Below are 19,831 nucleotides of genomic sequence, written 5' to 3' on the forward strand. Positions count from 1 at the left end.
CACATGCAGCCCGAGTACCTGTGAATATTACTCCCAGCTCACACACCACCGTAAGAGCAGTACTGGACCCAAAGTACAAAGAGTCTGGAGCTGGAGCCACACGACCATACCACAATCACATCAGCCGAAGAAATGATGGGTGGATCGCTGGCATGGGGGTCTGGGGCTCCCCCTTTTCCCCCTCCCGGGGAGGGAGGGGAGCTGCGCAGACATGCAGCGCGGCTTGTGTGATATCGAGCTTGTTTGCTCATTTTCATTTGGGGAGTTCTGGCCATTAGTTGGTCTATTTTAGTTGTTTTAACCAGAATATGGGTTTGTTTTAAGGTGCTTACCTTTCTGGGTGCCTGTCCCGGTCAATGGCAGATATAGAATGCTCCAAATCCCATTTGCATTTCTATAAGCCATTGCTCCTCGTGCCTCTCTGAGGAGACCAGGTTCTGGCCATGGTGCTCGGTAGGCCTAGAACTCCATTCCCACTGACTGATACCAAAGTTTAAGGATATACATATCAGCCTGGATAGCTCCAGGGAGCCGAAGGGGGTTCCCCCAGAAATGTAAGTCTTTATTCTGGTTTCATGCACATCAGGAGGGGGCTGGGTGGGCAAGTCATTGGGACTATGGACATGATACTCAGTTTGCTGACTCAACAAGTTAGGATGAATGGCTCTGACATTTAAGCTAGATAGTTTTTATATTCATTGTTACACTGTAGTATAAACAATGTGTAGCCTAATGCAACTTATGCACATATACTTGACAAATACAGTACAGTGATTCTGAATTTGTCATTATATATAAGGCCAATATTCTCTATATAGGCCTACAATGTAATATGTACACTTAAATTTCATGTAAATCTGTTCTAGGTACAGATGAAAGGATCATAGTTCAGTAATATATTTAAACACTGGTGAGAAAGACCAAAGTGTGATTTCATGATAATGGCAGGTCCATATTCACATAATAATCTATACAATAATCCATGATTTCATATTACATATAATAACCTCATTGCATAATAAGAAATACAAAATGGATAGCAGAACTTTTCATGGATTTTAGAACTTCATTATATCCCTATAGATGTAATATAACCAAATTAACATCATTTGTATAAAAATAAGGCAATAACTAAAATCAGCATTTGGCAACCACATTACAGTACTCTGAAGATTAATGGATGATGATAATCGTTCTTTAAGAGATGATCCGAGAAGAGTTTTCTGTAGATGTGTACAAGCCATAGAAAAATTAATCATGTCTCATGGAACTATAACTACAATAATTCATGAAAGAATGATAATACCGTATTCTGAAATCATCTTTACAGACAAACAGTATATATATATTACCTGTATGTAATACGAAGTCCCATGTTGATACAGTTAGCAAAGACAAAGCCAAGGACACCAAATAGCTGTGTGAATATGACTGCTGTTCCCAAATAAGCAAAAGAGAACAATATCAACAAACGGTTGTATCTGAAAAATATAAACAGTACCTTGAAAATTATATTTCTGAGGGTGCCCATCCCCTCAGTGGCTCCTGTTCATTGGCCAGCAAAGAGGTCTTCATTAGATTCACTCAACTGTCAATTCAACCAAAATTTGTTTTATGCACTTCACATTACTGACAGTGAACAAAATAAAACTAGATTGTTTCATATTTATGGCATGCACTGATAAAAGTAATATATTTATATGTATACAGAATACCTATGTGTTCCCCATCTACAGACTAGATCTGAGGTCAGAAAAGATCAGTTTATTATATAAAATATGCTGCAATTTATTTTATTATTCCAGGAAAATTATAATTAAGATTCTCTGGGGCAGAAAATTTTAAGAGATTTAAGTTAGTGGAGATAAGTATTACAATTACAACTTATGTTAAGAATATTATCTAGATGATCAAGAATATGACACAAGTTTACCAAAGCCCTATAAATGTAATATATTTCAGTTATAAAAAAAATTAACTCAATTAATATTTTTTCTATGAAAGTTACCTTGAAAGTTGTGCGTCATCCATGACAGCAAGAGTATATGACTCTGTGATACCATTGATGGCCAAAAAGACAACATAGAAGCACTGAGCTCTCATCAGAGGTGTCCCTTCCCCTTCACTCAGCTGATGACCTCCATAGAGCTGTAGATAAGAAAAAATTATTCACTCTTAGAATAATGACAGGAAAAACCGATGGTTCAAAGGACATCGAAACCACCATTACAAATTCAACTGTGACTTGCAATACCTAAAATATTTAGCGCACAAGAATGAAATATGGCCACATCAAATTACTTAACAGCCTTAAAAATGCTCAAAACTATTTTAACTCACAAAAACTACAGTACAGTACTCTATTTCAAAACTATATAGAGCTACAATAAACACCCCTCTTATCTGAAGCCTCATGGTACAGTTCTTTAACCCTTAGGCCGCGTAATACATATATAGATGATTTGAGTAACATTACCAATACCGCGCTATACATTAATAGCTGTTTTAGTGTCTAGCACTTTAATTTAAATGCCCTGCGTGAGATAGGGGCAGCTATAGTGCAGCCACGACCGCAAAGCAGTCGCCACCTAGAAAAGCGAGGTCTAGTGCTTCATGCCTCACCTCCTATCCATTTATACCTGGTGCACTAATTACCTCATTCAACATTAACAATTTCATCTTATTTTTCTTAAAGTTCAGGGTGGAATTGGCTTCAACAACCCCTTTGTTCAATACATTCCATTTGCCAAGCACCCATACAGGGAACAAGTACTACCTTATGTCTCTTCAACTCTTCGATCTGACCTACATCCTTTTAATTTAAATAGGCTCTCTTTATTCACTTTATCTATTCCCTTTATGATCTTGTATGTAGTTATCATATCCCCTCTGTTTCTTCTCTCTTCTAAGGTTTAGATGGTGAGTTCTCTCAACCTGTCCTCATAGTTGAATCCCCTCAATTCTGGTATAATATAGTTATAAACCTCTGAACTTTCTTAAGTTTCTGTTTATAACTCACACGGTGGGTTCTATGCTGGTGGTGTATACTCAAGTAATGGTCTCACATAGGCAGTGTGTATGGACTTGAAAGCTACCTTGTTTGGTTTCTTAAATGATGCTCCTATGTGTACTAACTCCCAATATGCAGCTGATGTTACCCTGTCCACATGAGTTTCTGGTGTTAATGTTGGGATTATGTCCACTTCCAAGTCTTTTTCTCTTATTGTTTCTTGTAATTGCCTACCCCCTTCTGGTGAAGTAAAATATATGTCTAATTTGGATTTAATTGTACCTGGATGAACCTCAGTGAGGCTCTGGGAGTTGTTCTTCCCAAGCTCACTCCTGAAGTTTGTTAAGGTCTTCTTGCAGCACCCTTCAGCTCTTACTCTCCTCATTAACTTTGCATTATCTGCAAACATCGACATGTACGAGCTCACTCCTGTGTGGCCATTTACATAAATTTAAGAAACGAATGGTCATAGGACAGATCCCGGTGGAACACCATTTTCCACTCCTCTCCAGCCAGACATGTCCTCTCTGAATATGATCTTTAGTCGAGTACTCCCATACCCATTCCAGTGCCTTTTCTGTTATCTCCACTTGTCTCTCCATCTTATGTATTAGTCATTTGAGAGGAACTGTATCAAAAGTCTTTTGGCAGTCTACAAAGATACAGTCTACCCATCCTTCCTTGTTTCATTGTGTTGACCCTGTCACAGAATTCAATCAAGTTTGCATAATTTTCCCTCTCTGAAGCCATGTGGTGCCTCTATTATAAAATTTACTGTCCCCAAATCTTCTACAATCTTTTTCCTGATGACTTTATCATGTTGCATAGAATGCATATTACTGACACTGGTCTATAGATTAATGCCAGCTTCATTTCTGTCCCCTTCTTGAATACTGGAATTACATTTGCCTATTTCTAGAATTCTAGTAGCTCTCACATCTCTAGTGTAATACTGAACACTATAGTAAATGGGTAACAAGATCCCTGCAGCTTTCTTCAATAACCTTGGTGATATCTGGTCTGGTCCCACTGTTTCTGCTGCACTCAGTTCATTCTACTACATTAACTTAAATTCTGTCTAATATTGTTTCTGACAGTCTGATTACGTGGTCTTGTACCATCATTTTCCTCCATAAATGGCTGTGCAACAGTTTAGGTTGGTTCTATGCTTTTGCTGCAAAGTCATTTTCAAACTGCTGCTCTACTGTACTCCTGATTCTGGTGTATTCATTTCTGGCCCTCTCTGAGGAGAGACTGGAGGCATTAATAAGCCAAAGCTAGTGGATAGAAAGAAATGATGCAATATGATCACCACATACAAAATCATGACAAATTTACTAAGTTGACAAAGAAGGAATTTTCTAAATAGGCAACTTGCAGAACAAGAGGCCATAGATTAATGTTAAGAAAACATAGACATAAAAAATATAAGTAAGTTCTCAAGCAAATAGAGTTGTGCAATTAAAGATTTAAGAAGCTAAAATATATAAACTTTTAAATACAGTGACACCTCGAATTACAATTGCCCCGATTTACGATCATTTCGAGTTACGATATAAATTTGATCGAAAAATGCGACTTGACTTACGATAGTGTAGTCGACCAACGATATTCATTGATACACATTCGGGTCGACCGAGCACATGGTTCCCAGTCACGCAGGATGACCTGCCTCAGTTTACTAGAGCCGCCCACTTAGTGACGATCACGCTTATAAGAAATTCCATTTTTGTGGTGATTTTTGCTTTTTGAACATAAAACTGATTATTATATATTATGCCATGGGTCCTAAGAAAGTCAGTAGTAAGGTTCAACATATGAAAACACATGTAAGAATGACCATAGAGAAAAAACAAGAGATCATACGTAAACATGAAAATGGTACTGGTGTTGTTGAACTAGCTAGGCAGTACAACAAATCTTCAGAGGCGGCGGCGGTGTTAGAGGATGTCCCTTCCTCATTAAGAAAATGTGCAGTATAAGAAAAACTGCAAAGTATTGCTGAAAAGAATCACCCAGATAAAGCTGTTACAGGCTTTTGCATTGATCTTTTTAATGACAATGTGATGCCTCACTACAGACAAGTGTTGGAAAGAAGGGAAAACAATCTTCAATGAAATGATTTCTAGTGAGAAAATCAAGCAGTGAGCCAGAAGCAGGTCCTAGTGGTATGCAGGCAAAACGTGCCAGTGTGTGTACCCCACTGCCTGATGTTATAATGGAAGGGGACTCCCCTTTCAAACAGTAACACCTCTCCTCCTCCCCCCTCCTCACCATCTTCCGTACACCATCAAGAGTCCTCCATAAAGGTAAGATAAACATATGTACTGTATTGGAGTTTGAGAAAAAAATTGTATTCAGTATAAAATATATTTTTAGGTTAATATTTTTGAGGAGTGTGGAACGGATTAATTCAATTCCCTTTATTTCATATGGGAAAAATTATTTTGAATTACGATATTTCGACTTACAATATGTCTCTGGGAACGGATTACCATCATAAATCGAGGCTCCCACTGCATAAATAAATTTAGACCTGAATACATAAATTTAGACATGAAATGAAGGAATACATGTTTGCCACTCACCTGCAGTAATAAGCTGGAATATGACCAGCCAAATGTTAAGATAATGATACTAATAAGAATCATATTGCGGATTAATGAAGAAAAGAATCTAACCACTGCTGCAATTCGATCCTGAAAAAAGTTCAGATTATTTATAACTCAAACTTTATAAATATGAAAGTTTGTTGAATATTTTCACTTCAAATTTCATTCATACAACTGATACACAAACAAGAGTGTTTTTTTAAATCATCTGATCAGTGATAAATGATCTGTGCACATTGGAACACAAACACAATGTATAATAAATTAAAAATCAAGAATTGAATGTAATGAAATACCCTTGTAACGTACGATTATGTTACGTTGTTGAATAGATTAGATACACAGTATTTAGTGGGTTTTCATATTTATTTAGTAGTTTTGGATACATCAGTATCATAGACGTTGAGACAGAGCTTGGAACAGAGCAGAGCTGAGTGAGGCAGGAGTCGTGGAGCTCTATGTGGGAGAGTGTAGCGGCTCGATTGAGGAATTGCAAGTGTCTAAACTTGATGGGGCTTGAGACAGCGTTGTAGCTCGATGCGGTCCTAGTCTGCTGTCTGCTCTGAGTTGAAGCTGTACTGTCCTGGGGTTAACTAGAACTGTACACGCCGAGTGCTACATTCTTGAGGTTGAAGAGATGTGGTAAGTCCTAAGCGTCTGTATTGTAGTTCACTGAATCACTGTGGAAATAATTGTACTGTCGGCTATTCATTTTTTGCTTGCTTATATTTGGTGACTACACCTCAACTTCCTCCAACCAGGATGAAAAGAATGTTATTTGTAAATATGGCTAGGATTATAGCTTGTGAAATTAGTGCTAATTAGTTATGCCATTAACACTTTCGCTCGGGGATGACGCAGCATTGCGTCATCCGTTTACTGGCGGTAATGCCGGGGATGACGCAGCATTGCGTCATCCACTTTAAAAATTCGCCAAAAATCAGGTTTTTATCCGATTTTTTTGGGACTGGTTTTAAAATGTGCGCCGATATCTTCCCATTTTCTTTGTTGAGCCTCGTGGCCCTCAGGCGGCTTGGCACACGCCGTGGGCCCATTGTCTTTGCTCCACTGTTGTGACCAATGTCGCCTCCCCTCGCATCTCAAACGTGTGAACATTTCGGCTATTTCCCGTGGCTATATTTCTTACTGCGGCTTTAGAAACTATCTACGCTTACTCCACGATGGATAGTAATCATGAACAAGGCCCTTCCAGGAAGAAAATTGCGAAAGAAAGGCTTGAAAAGGGTGGGAATTGGGAGTGTAGCAGGAAGGCCTCTGAGCACTCACTCACGGCTAACGCGTGGCCCGTCTTCAATTCGTCGGCGGTTGGAGCGTGACCAGGTTTTTTTTTTTATATGCTAATGTTCCTCTAGAGAATTTTATTACGAACCCATTGAGACCAAAATGAAAGACCTAGGACAAAAATTGAGGTGACCAGAGTGAAAATAGTGAAAACATTTTATCCCGTTTGCGCGCTCCCGGGTAACTCGTTCGCACTTTCTCTGTTTGCTGTGGGTAATTAGCCGGGCTTTTGGAGTTTATATGCATTTAGTGCTGTAGAGAATTTTATTGCGAACACAATGATACCAAATTTAATCTCGTAGAAGGAGAATTGAGGTGACAAAGTTGAAGAGAGTATAGACTTTTCGGAATTAACGCGCGCTTCCGTGACACGCTGGGGCCCATATCGCCCTGTGGAGGGGTGGCGCGCGGGGTGAGCGAAAGTGTTAAGCTAATGAGAGACTGTAGTGAGTATATTGTTTGTACTTACTACAGAACTCCCCCTGCCAGGGAATGAAAGAAAGACAATTCAACAAAAAATATGAGTCTACTGTTTCCTGGGTCGCTGTGGAGCATGTAGTCCGGTACCAAAATACGCAGGCAGTGCGTGGACAAGCTCGGAGTAGCAGGAGAAAAGAATGTAAATAATTGTGGCGTCCTTGGGTCTCTGGTGGAGCAATTAGATCTGGGACTGATGGGCTCGGGCACCATGACCATAGGAGGTAATGTAGGCACATAGTTAAGACGAGGGGATCACTGCTAGAGCATAATTGTCCTGGAGGCGACGATCAAGAGTCAGAAATGCAAGCTGTAGGTCCTGTACTGCGCAAGGAAAATGCTCGAGTCGGCAGCATAGCAGAATGCAGTAAACGTGTAGATGAATCTGATGACAGAGCAGCTGTCGTGGGTGTCCCTGTAGGACAAGCAGTGCCCTGGCAGCGATGGAGAGTCGGCAGGACAGGCTGTAGATCCCACATGATGAAGCTGCCAGATGAGTAAGTAACGATCGTGGTGTAGCAAGCTGTAGCAGATGCAAATGCAAAGATGATCGTGATGAAAATCATAGTTGTGGCGAGGGTGTTGGCAGCGTTCCATGACAGCTGGCTGCGGTCCACAGCAAGCAGCAGCAGCAGTAGAGGTCCAGTGAAAGGGCCGAACCAGCCACGTACAGGACCGATTCGACCTGTTGAAAGAGGCGGAGCCGCGGGAAAACACCCCGCGTTTGGACACCTATCAAGCAGTGTCTGAAAATAAGGATGGGCTGGCCACCAAGGAACCATAAGGACTACTCCCATGGGAATGGGCTCCAACCGAGCCAGAACCCGAAGCAACAGCTGGACAGGGAGAAGAGGAACAGGTACCCCCACCTTAATCAGTCCTGCCGAAAGGCATCCACCATGAACGCCTCGCAGGCAGGTAAGGGTGCCACATAGAATGGGCGACGCCTAGACCATGCCGACTCGAAGACTTCCATGGCCAGGAGTCCGTACATCTGGCAGAGCCAACGAAACGAGTCGGCGACGACCGGCCAATCCACGAACAGAGGAATGAACCGAGACAGCTGGTTGACATTAGCTTACGAACTGATGCTAGGCAGCCGGCGCGGTAGGTCCAGGGCTCCCCCCCTCCCCTCTCGGGGCGGGGAGGGCTGCGCGGACGATCGACGCAGCAGTAAAGTGTGATGTTTGCTTTGTTTCCTTGGGATTGTAGGGTGTTTCTACCTCTTTGTTCGGTTTTTTGTTACCATGTGGGGTTTATTTTGTTATGCCTACCTTTCTGGGTGCCTAACCCCGATCGATGGCAGATAAGGAAAACCCCAACCACAATGGGGTTTTCCAGGGCCATTGCTCCCTGAAACCTCTCTGAAGGGGCCAGGTTATGGCGCTGGTCCCTGGTAGGTCTGAACTCCTTAGCTAATGTCCCAGTCTAATATAACATACATCCTAAACACTATGGTTATCAATATGGATTCATCTGCATAACAAAGAAAATGCTGAAATGTAAACTAGTTAATTTCAAAATACTGTATCATATTTCCCAACCTGATTTTGTTCTGTTATTGGTTTTCCTCGAAATATCATCTGGGCATAATATTTGTATGCTGCAGTTTCAATACTTCGAAAAACAAGTCGGGCAGCGAGAGATCCCAAATTACTCACCACCTGTGTGCATTTATAGTTAGTTAGTTGTATAATGAAGAAATTATGGATTATCAAAATGAAAGTAAAATTTTAAGGTTGAACCAAGAATAGTGAAAAAATCAGCATTGAATGTAATGAAACGTCATTTTCTGGGTGTGCCCCGGAGGCTCCCTGGGGCTACCGGATTGATATACACTATATTAATCTGGGGCTTCAGTTAATGGAGTTCTGCCTAATGGAGACCACAAACCAGAACCTGGCCTCCTCTGAGAGATGCAGGGAGCAATGGCCTAAGGAAACCACGTTATATTTGAGCATATTCCATGTCTGCCAAAAACTGGGGTTAGGCACTCAGAAAGGTAGGCATTCCAAAAACAAACCACACTTGGTAGGAAAATTGCAAACCCAAGACCAAACAGAGAAACAGAACTCCCCCAATAGAAAATAAGCAAATGTCATCCACTGCTGCTGCACCGCTTGTCCGTGCAGCTCCACCCCCCCCCCCCCCTCCCCATTTCCCCGGAGGAGGAGGAGAGAGGAGTCCTGGACCCCCTCATGCCAGCTGTCCACTCTTCAGTTCGAAGAGTGGACTTTAAAGAGAAAGGGAGTTTTCGTGAAGTCATCACAACAACACGTATATACTGTATATTAAACTCCAATTATTCTTATACAACAGTCTAGTGTTTAAACTTAATAAAAAAGTAGTCACTAGGACTGGCTATAATATAATTAGCAGTAAAAGTACAGCTTGCTTCCCTAAATCCTTAAAATAAACTCCATAATAGAGGCTCAATAGAATATCGAGAGAATATTATTGGAACACGAACTGGGGAAAGGAGAGGTAGTCACGCTCTCACACGGACAGAGCTTGTAAACAAAACAGAGGGGGCTACTCACAACACGCGCAACTCATCAAAGGATCCACTACGATCCGACCAACCGAGAAATTACCATAGTGACCTCAATAACAAAGAGAAGAGCTCAGTTCCCGACTTCCTTACATCTTTTACTGGTAGTGATCACTATTAAATATTTGATAGGTTAGTTTGTTAAGCTGCAGGCGAGGCCCCACAAAGTGAGTAGTGTTTTACTCAGCATCACACCCCATTTAATTCATGTCACACCTGTTCTTTAATAATGGAGCCATTATTAAAGCCCATTCTTTGGCAGGTAAGCTTGTGACCTGGAGATATTAGTGAGCTGACCACCTATAACCTGGGAAGCTTCCATGTATGATATAGTTGGCTTTACAGATGCCATTTTATGGATGCCATGACATGGCCCAGCACCTAGACCACATGTGACCCAACAAACACAGATGTTGGGACCACACAATGCCTAATAAGGCCATAGCAACTATCACAGCTAAGGCCATCAATTTACATTATATTGACCCAGTAGGTTGTAGTATTATAATACTGTAGTCTAATTACCACCATATGTGGTATAATTTATATAAATTTAATGGTAAATGTTTACAGCTTATTATATAACCACCAATTGTGGTGTAAGTTGTACACATCCCTCCCAACTATGTGCAGGTAAATTCTGGCAGGCTGAAATTAACATGCTGTCCACTTAGAATCATAATTCAATATTGAAGTAAACTAAAAAATACAAAATAAATAATCACTAATTAAAAACAAATACTGCCTGCTAGGATTACCCCATAGAGACAACTGGCTGCAACCTGCGACCCAAAGCAACACATGAATGACTGGGACCAGGAATATTCATCAAATAACAAGCAGCCAGGACCCTGTTTGACCTCCAAAACCCCCCATGCCAGAATGTCAGCCCAAGACATGTTCCCAAACACTGCGGCTAAAACTGCATACTTACAAAACACTGCATACTACCCTCATGCCCTTACATAGTAACGAGAGTAGACCACACACTGGTTAGGCTTAATAACCCTTTGGACGACCTGAGAGACCCGAGCCCTGGAACAGGGAATGAGGGAAATCAGATTAACACAAAGCGGGTTCATGGCCACAGAAGCCAAGGTGTGCATTTAATGGCGCAGAGCCACAACCAGACACAACACAGGCAGAACCCCAGCCTGACCACCCAAGTATCAATAACCCAAGGGCCCCTCCGGAAGCTCGCTGTCTTGTTCTTCACCAGAAAAGATGAAGACGGATGCAACCAAACAAACCAATCACCAGGACCAAAAGAGCAGAAACCTCTGCATTGGAGGAAAGCATAAAGCTCACCGACCTGACCCCCAGAGGCCAATGCTAACAGAAACAGCGCCTTCTGAAAGCAATCGTGAATCGAAGAGGCCATTACAAACCAAGGAGGAAAGAGAAAAGGAGAGCACCTGGGTTCAAGGACCAGGAGGGCTCAGGCAGCACATGAGCAGGCCAAAGATGAAACAAAGCACAAGAAAGCTTATGGAATGGGGGGTGGAAGTAACATCCACTTCGAATGCAAGCTACTACCCTACTTGCTACTACAAGCTACTACATGCGGTGCTGACTCTGCCAGCACCGCATGATAAGAGGCAACAGTATTTGTCATAAGATGACGGTCCAGAAAGAACCAAAAAAGGACAAAACAATCCAAACAGAAACAGAAGACAACCTATGAAGAGAGGAAATGGTGAAAAGAACGCCAAGAGACTTCATACTGTCCCCGAGACAAAGACTGCGAGTGGGACATCATCAGTGAAGTCACCTGATCACCATACAAGTGGTGATACACCTGCGTCAAAAAGACCAGACACGAAGAGTGGAGGAGTAGATCGAATTAAACAGATATATGACCGGCCAGATCTGATGGAAGGGAAGCGAAGACACGGAAAATGCCCTAGTTCAGACACCAAGCAAGTAGTGCCTGAAACCAAGACTATGTTGGCCATCAAGGAGTCACAGGAATGACTCTCCTGCAATAAAACTCCAACCAAGCTAGAACCCAAAGCAACAGTAGGACGGTGGGGGGGGGGGAGAGAGGTAAAGGTAACCCCACCTTTACCAGTCTTGCCGAAAGGCATCGTCTGCGATGGCTCCGCAGTCGAGAAAGAGCACCACATATATTCGGAAACGCCAGGACCACGTCAATGCAAGAGGTCCACCACCGGGGACCCATTCGTCCGACTGAGCTAACTGTAGGAGTCGGCGTTGACCATCCATTCCAGGGACAGGGTAATGAACCGGGACTGGCCATCGGCCAGAACGCTGGACACCCCCGATGTCAACCGCAGAGAGAGCTGAACCCTGAGAATCCAGCAGACGAGTCACTTGAAACGAGAAGCCCCTAAGAGCCAAGGACCAAAAAGACCCCCCCTCCCTCATGGTTCAATCAATGAACCACTGGGGAACAAAACGAATGGAGCTAGATCATATAGCTAGATCATATAGCGACCCAAACTCGCTGCAGCGAAAGCCATACCGCCGCAGCGAAAGCCATACCGCCGCAGCGAAAGCCCCACTGCCGCAGCGAAAGCCACACTGCTGCAAACTGGTGAGCACTGGTCACAAAATCTTAGCTGAGAAACGAGGCATCTGTGAATGCAGATTGCAAGAGAGGCGGAAGGGATGTCCCCAAAGGAACCAGAACAGGCACTGAAGCCAGACCCGACAAGCAAACCAGCACAGTGAAGTTCAGATTCCCACATAACTGTTCGAGCAACTGCTGAGTGACCCGGGAACACCCCAGGAACCGCTGAAGGTTGGACCGCAGCCGCAGCAATGCCTCTGGAGGAACACACACAGAAGCGGTCCGAGGGTCCCAAACTAGGCCCAGCCAGGTCCAAACCTGGGGATGGAACCAGATGGGACTTCTTCCAGTTTGCCAGGAACCTGAACCCGGCGAGCTGGGAAAGATTCACACCCCTGGTGAGCAGACGACCAGACCGGCTGGAAGCCCACACTATCCAGTTGTCAAGGTAGGCAAGAACCCCAAACCCCTAGCAGACACAGATGGGTCACCACGAGCCGTCAAAGATTGAGGAAAGATGTACACGTTCGTAAGTGCTTGCTTTCGTGAATCTGGCCCCTGGGGATCCTCACTTTCCCTCCCAAAGGGGGGGGGGGGAACTCTGTTTGATACTGCTTGATGGGGTTCTGGGAATTCTTCTACTCCCCAAGCCTGGCCCAAGACCAGGCTTGACTTGTGAGAGCTTGGTTCACCAGGCTGTTGCTTGGAGCGGCCCGCAGGCCCACATACCCATCACAGCCCAGTTGGTTTTAGAAAACAATCCAGTTTTCTCTTGAAGATGTCCACGGTTGTTCCAGCAATATTTCTTATAGTCGCACTATAGAGGGGTGAGAAACTCTACGGACAAATGGCACGGCAGCAGTAGATGACGTTTGCTTACAGGTATTTCCTTGTTTTCTTTTGGAGGAGTTCTGTTTCTCTGTTTGGCCTTGGGTTTGCAATTTTCTACCAAGTGGGGTTTGTTTTGGAATGACAACCATTCTGGGTGCCTAACCCCAGTCGATGGCAGACATGGAATACACACAAATACAAGGGGGGGTTCCTTAGGCCATTGCTCCCTGCATCTCTCTGAGGGGGGGGGGGGGCCAAGTTCTGGCTCAAGGTCCCCAGTAGGCAGAACTCCAATAACTGAAGCCCCAGACTAATATAGCGTATATCAGTCCAATAGCTCCAGAGAGCCGAAGGGCTCGCCACAGAGAAGTAAAAATTTATTCTGTTTATAGTAACAAAATTATATGAATATGTATGTGCTTGGCACAGTGGCCATATCATAACCAATGAGGATGATACTGTGCAAAGTTGTCTATGGAGAATTTGAAGTACAGTAAAGAGGTGTGTGTGTGTGGAAAATAGTATTAGTGTATTGTAAATAGTAAATGAGGATTTAAAGTGTTGATGGGGCTAAAGAAATAGATAATCCAACTCTATAAGAGTGGCATACACAGTAACATTGATGATGATGATGATGATGATGATGATACATATAACAACCAATGGGCAGTGATGCAGTAAGATAGAAGCAACTAGTTTGGTATTCTTCATCAAATTATAAATATAGAATTGATGGATAAGGCTCACTTTATGGTTTCTCATATCAAGACCATCTAGGCCAAACAGTGATTGTGTTATGGGCGAGTTTAATTTTAGTAAAATAAATTGGATTAATAAAGCAGCGAATACTGACATAGATGAATTTTTTAGAATTAGTTGATTACTTCCTTAGTAACACATTAAGAAGCTGACATGGGAAAATAATTTTTAGACTTAGTGTTAGCTAACACTAATAAATAATATCAAAATAGGGAGTAAGTTAGAGAACAGTAATCACAAGAAAATCAGATTTAGCATAGAATGGAATAGAATGCAAGAGAAAATTCTGTTAAGGTGCCAGATCTCCAAAAAGCTGAATTTAATGGACTAAGAAATTTCTTGGAAAGAATAGATTTGACAGCCCTAACCATGTAAACATGGTAGGTGGGCTGGTCTTGGAAAGCGATGTGAACCTGGCAATGTGTGGCGTAACAAGGGACTGCGATGTAGATTTAAAACATAGCTTAAAATATATATAAATATTCTTAGCAAAGCCCAGGAACATAGTATATTATATAAATTGATTAGATCAAATAATAATGATCCCAAATGGATAACTATGGGTCTAAAGAACCTTATATATAAATAGAAAGCTTTGTATAAAAGGATTAATAATGGGGAAGTCAATCTAGAACAATAATTTGTCAAACAAGTTAGAAATGTTAAAAATAAGGAAAGCAAAAAGAAATTATGAAGTTTGTGCAACACAACAGGACATGCAAAGACAAATCCAAAATGTTTTTCTGTGTGGCGTCTGTGTAATAACCTACACTTGGAAAATATTAGAAGGGCTAGTTCTAAATCTGCACTCAGAAATAAGACCACACGAGACCAGGAGACATGGCAGGATGTGCAAAATAGCCCCAATGAAGAGCAGAGGTGCAATAGGAATGTTAAGAGAGAACTTAACATCAAAGACCGAAGACATTTTCAACACACTTTTCCCAAACATACATGACATAACTGGCCGACTTCTTGCAGTGTTCAAAACAGAACTCGACAAGCACCTTCAAAGGACAGCTAATAAACCAGGCTGTGATTCATACATAAGGTTGCGAGCAGTCACATCAAACAGCCTGGTGGTGGATCGACCAGCAACCTGGTCAGAGACCGAGCCATCAGGTCATTAACACCTAGAATCTTCAACAGATAGAAAATTGTAGCCCCTTGTGGCTCCCTGAAAGTATGTCAAAGAGATAGCTCCCAACTACTGGATCACATCAGCCATGTTGTTCAGTTTGGCCTACCGGGGATCAAAACCAGAACCAGCCCCCCCCCACCCCCCCGCCTCAGGAGCAGTGAGCAGGTGACACTCCTCCACCTCACTGAGAAAGGCATCCCGAAAGTCAGCAAACTGATAAAGACCACTGCTGGGTTCAAAAGAGACTGAAGCCTCACAAACCTGCCGAATGAATTCCGCTAACAATGTTAACAAATTATTGAATCTCTGAAAACAAGCATCGTCTTGTTCACCCCCACCTCTCTCCCACTTGTTTGGGGAGGGTGGGCTGGGGCTCACACTGCACACTAGATAGAACAGTCAGTTCTTTTGCTGATGCAGTGTGTACAACATGTCTGCAGTAAGGCTTCTGGATTGTCTGTAAACAGTGGCTGGCCCCAGTGCCTTTCAGCTAAGTGCCTTTTTGAACTGTGCCCTGTGTAGCTTGGTTGGTATATTCTTGGTGTAGTGTAGGCTTGACCTTTTAGAGTGATTGGAGCTGTAAGTGTTCAGGGCTACCTACCCTGAGAGCTCTCTAGCACTACCCTTGCACTGACAATTCTCTCTTTTCTGGTGTGTTTGAGAGTTTGCTCTCTTAGTGGTCCATCCTGCTTGGGGTGGCCCTTGCCTTGGGTGAGTTAAGAGTATAGTTGTCTTGTTGGGTAAAAGACACCTCTGACCCAGAGTCTTGTAAGGTCTGCGCTGCTCGTGTGGCTCATATCTGACCCTCCTGATGAAGTTCTGAGTATAGTTGTCTTGACCTGGGTCAGGAAGGAGCAATGGCTAGTGGGCCACACCAGCTTGTTGGCTTGTGTGCTTGTTCATACAGTGTGCCAAGGTCGGCATTCACATCCATGTAGCCCAGGCTGTGTTGGCTAACTTTTAAGTCCAGCATAGCATCCCCAGTGCCTGAATGTCCTGTTTAGTTTACCCTTCAGGCCCTGGAAATTCCTTATGGGTTCAGTGTGGCCAATGGATATTCCCTCTGAGCCCATTCTCACCTTGTGCATATTGAGAGTTGTTCATCCTTACAATGGGTGACAACCAATTATTATGCCTCCTCCATGCCACTTGTTGGGTCAAAGACACCTCTGACCCAGAGTCTTGTAAGGTCTGCGCTGCTCGTGCGGCTCATATTTGACCCTCCTGATGAAGTTCATGCATGTCAGGCAGTGGGCTTTACAGGTTCATTTTGCCTGTCTTCAGTAGTCTAGGTAGTCTCCAGAGCATCCAGTTGGCTGCCCCGGAGATAGTCCACTTTGTGTTTAGGGATGCTGAATTGGAGGTGTTGATGAACTTCACCTTGGTTCTTAGGAACCAAGACAGGATTTTATCACAGATGTTGTAAGGAGAATGAACCTACTGAGCATGACAGAGAATAGAGGTTTAGGCCACAACTAATGAGTCACCTCAGTGAACACAACAGCAAAGTAAAAATATATGTTTATTTTGATTCAATTCAGATTGAGGATATGAAAGAATGACACAAGGAACTACAATTAATATATCTGGTGAACCTCATTTACAATGACAAAGGAAGTACAAGTATAGAACAGAGAGCTAATTTATATTGATGAGAGAGAGAATGTCTGTTTGTCTGTCAGTACAAGGTTGGAGGCCAGCTGCTTAGGCTAACCTCATCCATCTTTGCAGGGCAAATGGTCTGAGGTATGGGACGGACATAGGCTGATCAGGGTCACCAGAATTCAATAGGGAACAACATGCCATGTTCACATACTGATCCCCTTAACTGCTTTTTGCACTGCCTGACTAAATACTGTATTAAAAAAAATAACAGTTCAAAACAAACTTTTTTTTCTTATAACAATATGAAAATTATGCACTGATCTCAGGAAAATTAACTGAAATTTTATATTCATATACTTTGCCCATAGCAACATAAAATAGATAATCCTTCCATAGCTTCACAGGCTTTCTCAAAGCCAATGGGAAACTATTATATGTTTTTTATTTTTCTGAGGGGGGGGGGTTGAGGAGAGATCTATTTTTTATTATAATATCTTAACACATTGTGCACTGATATAGCAAGAACTACTACAAATATTTTATTAATCATACTCTGGCCGTAAAGAGCAAAAACTTGCAAGTTAACACTATCACACTCTTCAAACGTCCCTGGCGTCCGATTTTTTTTGAGTCCGAGCATCGGACTGTGCTGGCGTCCGATAAAAAAATATTTCTATAAAATTCATTTATTATCCGATTGACTTTAGGATAGTTTCAAAATGAGCGCCTTTAGAGTGCGCACAATTTGATATCAAAATGAAACTTGATGTCAGAACACTTGAAAGATTATAAATACGTTTTTGGTAAAATTTTTAAAATATTTGTTAAAATTCTATTTATTGTGCTATTATTATGCGACTAGTTTTAAAATGCGCGCCTTTAGATTGCGAACAATTTGATACCAAAATGAAAGATGTAACACGAAAATTTATGTCAGAACACTGGAAAGATATAAATAATTTTGTGATGATGAGCGTCCTAAATTAAAATATTTGTTAAAATTCCAGTTATTGCTCTATTAGTATGGGAATAGTTTTAAAATACGCACCATTATATTGCGAACAATTTGATACCAAAATGAAAGACATAACACGAAAATTGATGTTATCAAACTGAACGAGTATATAAATTAAGCTGGTGTGAAATTGGTGCTTGTTCATGGGTAACTTTAGGCTTTGCTGCTGGGAGTCATGCCAGGCTTTTGGACATTATATGCATATACATCTGCAGGAAATTTAATTGTGAACACAATGATACCAAAATAAATGACGTAGCATGAGAATTAAGGTGAGAAAACTGAAACGAGCATACACATTTTATGGATTTTGTGCGTTCACGGGAAACTTTTGCAGACTTTAGGCTTTGCTGTGGGGGAGTCACGCCGGGCTTTTGGACATTATATGCATCTACACCTGTAGGGAATTCTATTGCGAATACAATGATACCTAAACAAACGACGTAGCATGAGAATTAAGGTGAAAAAAATTAAAAGAGTATACATATTTCGGTGTTGCCACACGCTCGCCTGCACAATCGCCCGCATGCCGGGGGCGTGACCTCTAAGTTGGCAGCGCGCATGCCCAGGGCGCGAAAGTGTTAAAACAAAGTCTCCACAATTGAAAAAGCCCTACCCCTTTCCCAAAACCAATGGAACACTATTATTTTTTAAATAATTCACACTGTTAGGCTGCTCCCACCAGCTGACAACCTCCATACTAATAGGAACTATATTATTATTTTTATAAGAGAAAGGCAGTCAGTCAGTCAGAGACAGGGACAGAAACAGACAGAGAAAAGTCTACAGAGAGAGAATGGGTCAACCAGGGCAAAAAAAAAGAGACAGGAAGATAGACAGAGATAAGGAGAGAAGGAAAAAGAAGGGAAATACATAGGGGATGTTTTACGAGAGGAAAGGAGAAGATGGGGTGTTTGAAGAGAGATGAGAGAGAGGGTGGATAGGGAAGAAGATGGGGAAGAGGGGAAATGGTGAGGGAAAAGGTTGGAGAGGGGGGGAGGGAGAATAGTGGAGAGGAATAGGGGGGAGAAGGTGAAGAAGGAAAGAGACAGGGGAGAGAAGAGGGGTGATAGTGGGCAAAAGTTGGAGAGGGAGGGGGTTGAGGGGAAGAAAGTGGGGAGATTCGGAAGAAGGGAGGGTAAGTGGGGAAAGGAGACACACCTGGGTGCAGCCAGGTATTCTCCGAGTTACTTATACAAAACAAATGTTTCTGACTATTTATTAAAGCTGTAATGCAAATCTTCTCACCTGATACACTCCCTGCTGGGCTAAGGATATCAGTGGAAAGAAATTCATGAGATATAATTCTCCTTCTGTCAGAGCTTCCATTAACCAGCCTTGTTTAAAGAAGCTCCATGATAAGGATCCCAACTCATTATTCACTTCAGGCTAGAAAGAAAAAATATATAAATGTACAGTATTACTGAATAGCAGTGGTTCCCAAACTCTTTACATTCATTACACCTTTTTCAGAGTGCATTCTTATTAATGGCCCCCTACACTCAGTATTAAAAGAATTTTAGCAACATAAATTTTATTGTTGTTATTATGATCTCAGACAGGAATGATCTCGGACGCAGGTTTGAATCCTCGTCACGGCCCTTGTGGATTTGTTCATTTGATACATCACACTATTGTGATTTCTGTGTGTAATTGTTGTTATTGTGATATTTTTCTTTCTTTGAGTATCATAACCTGTATATTGCCTCAACTTATGGACCCCTACTTATTGCAAAAAGAACCCACCCCCACCCCAAGGGAGCCACGGCTCCAAGTTTGGCAACCAGTACTGTACAGGGTCCATTTTGGGGCTAAAATTAAATAAAAGAAAACAGCATTGAATGTAATGAAACCACCTTTTCTGTTGAATCACTTAGTGTTTCCCAGTGTTACTGGGGCTGTCAAGACTGAGGAAATTGTACCAGGCTCACAAAACCCACTCGAATCTACTGGAAACAAGAACCACTATCTGGCTTTCTCTATGAGGTGAGGTAA

At 42.2% G+C, this 19,831-nt stretch overlaps 1 pseudogene; it reads right to left on the reverse strand.

Moving 5' to 3' along the window:
• Nucleotides 1–19,831, reverse strand: part of LOC138356117 (man(5)GlcNAc(2)-PP-dolichol translocation protein RFT1-like) — a 45,282-nt pseudogene that overhangs the window by 6,334 nt on the left and 19,117 nt on the right.

The sequence above is a fragment of the Procambarus clarkii genome, chromosome 70 (genome assembly GCF_040958095.1).
Source record: "Procambarus clarkii isolate CNS0578487 chromosome 70, FALCON_Pclarkii_2.0, whole genome shotgun sequence".
Lineage (NCBI taxonomy): Eukaryota > Metazoa > Arthropoda > Malacostraca > Decapoda > Cambaridae > Procambarus > Procambarus clarkii.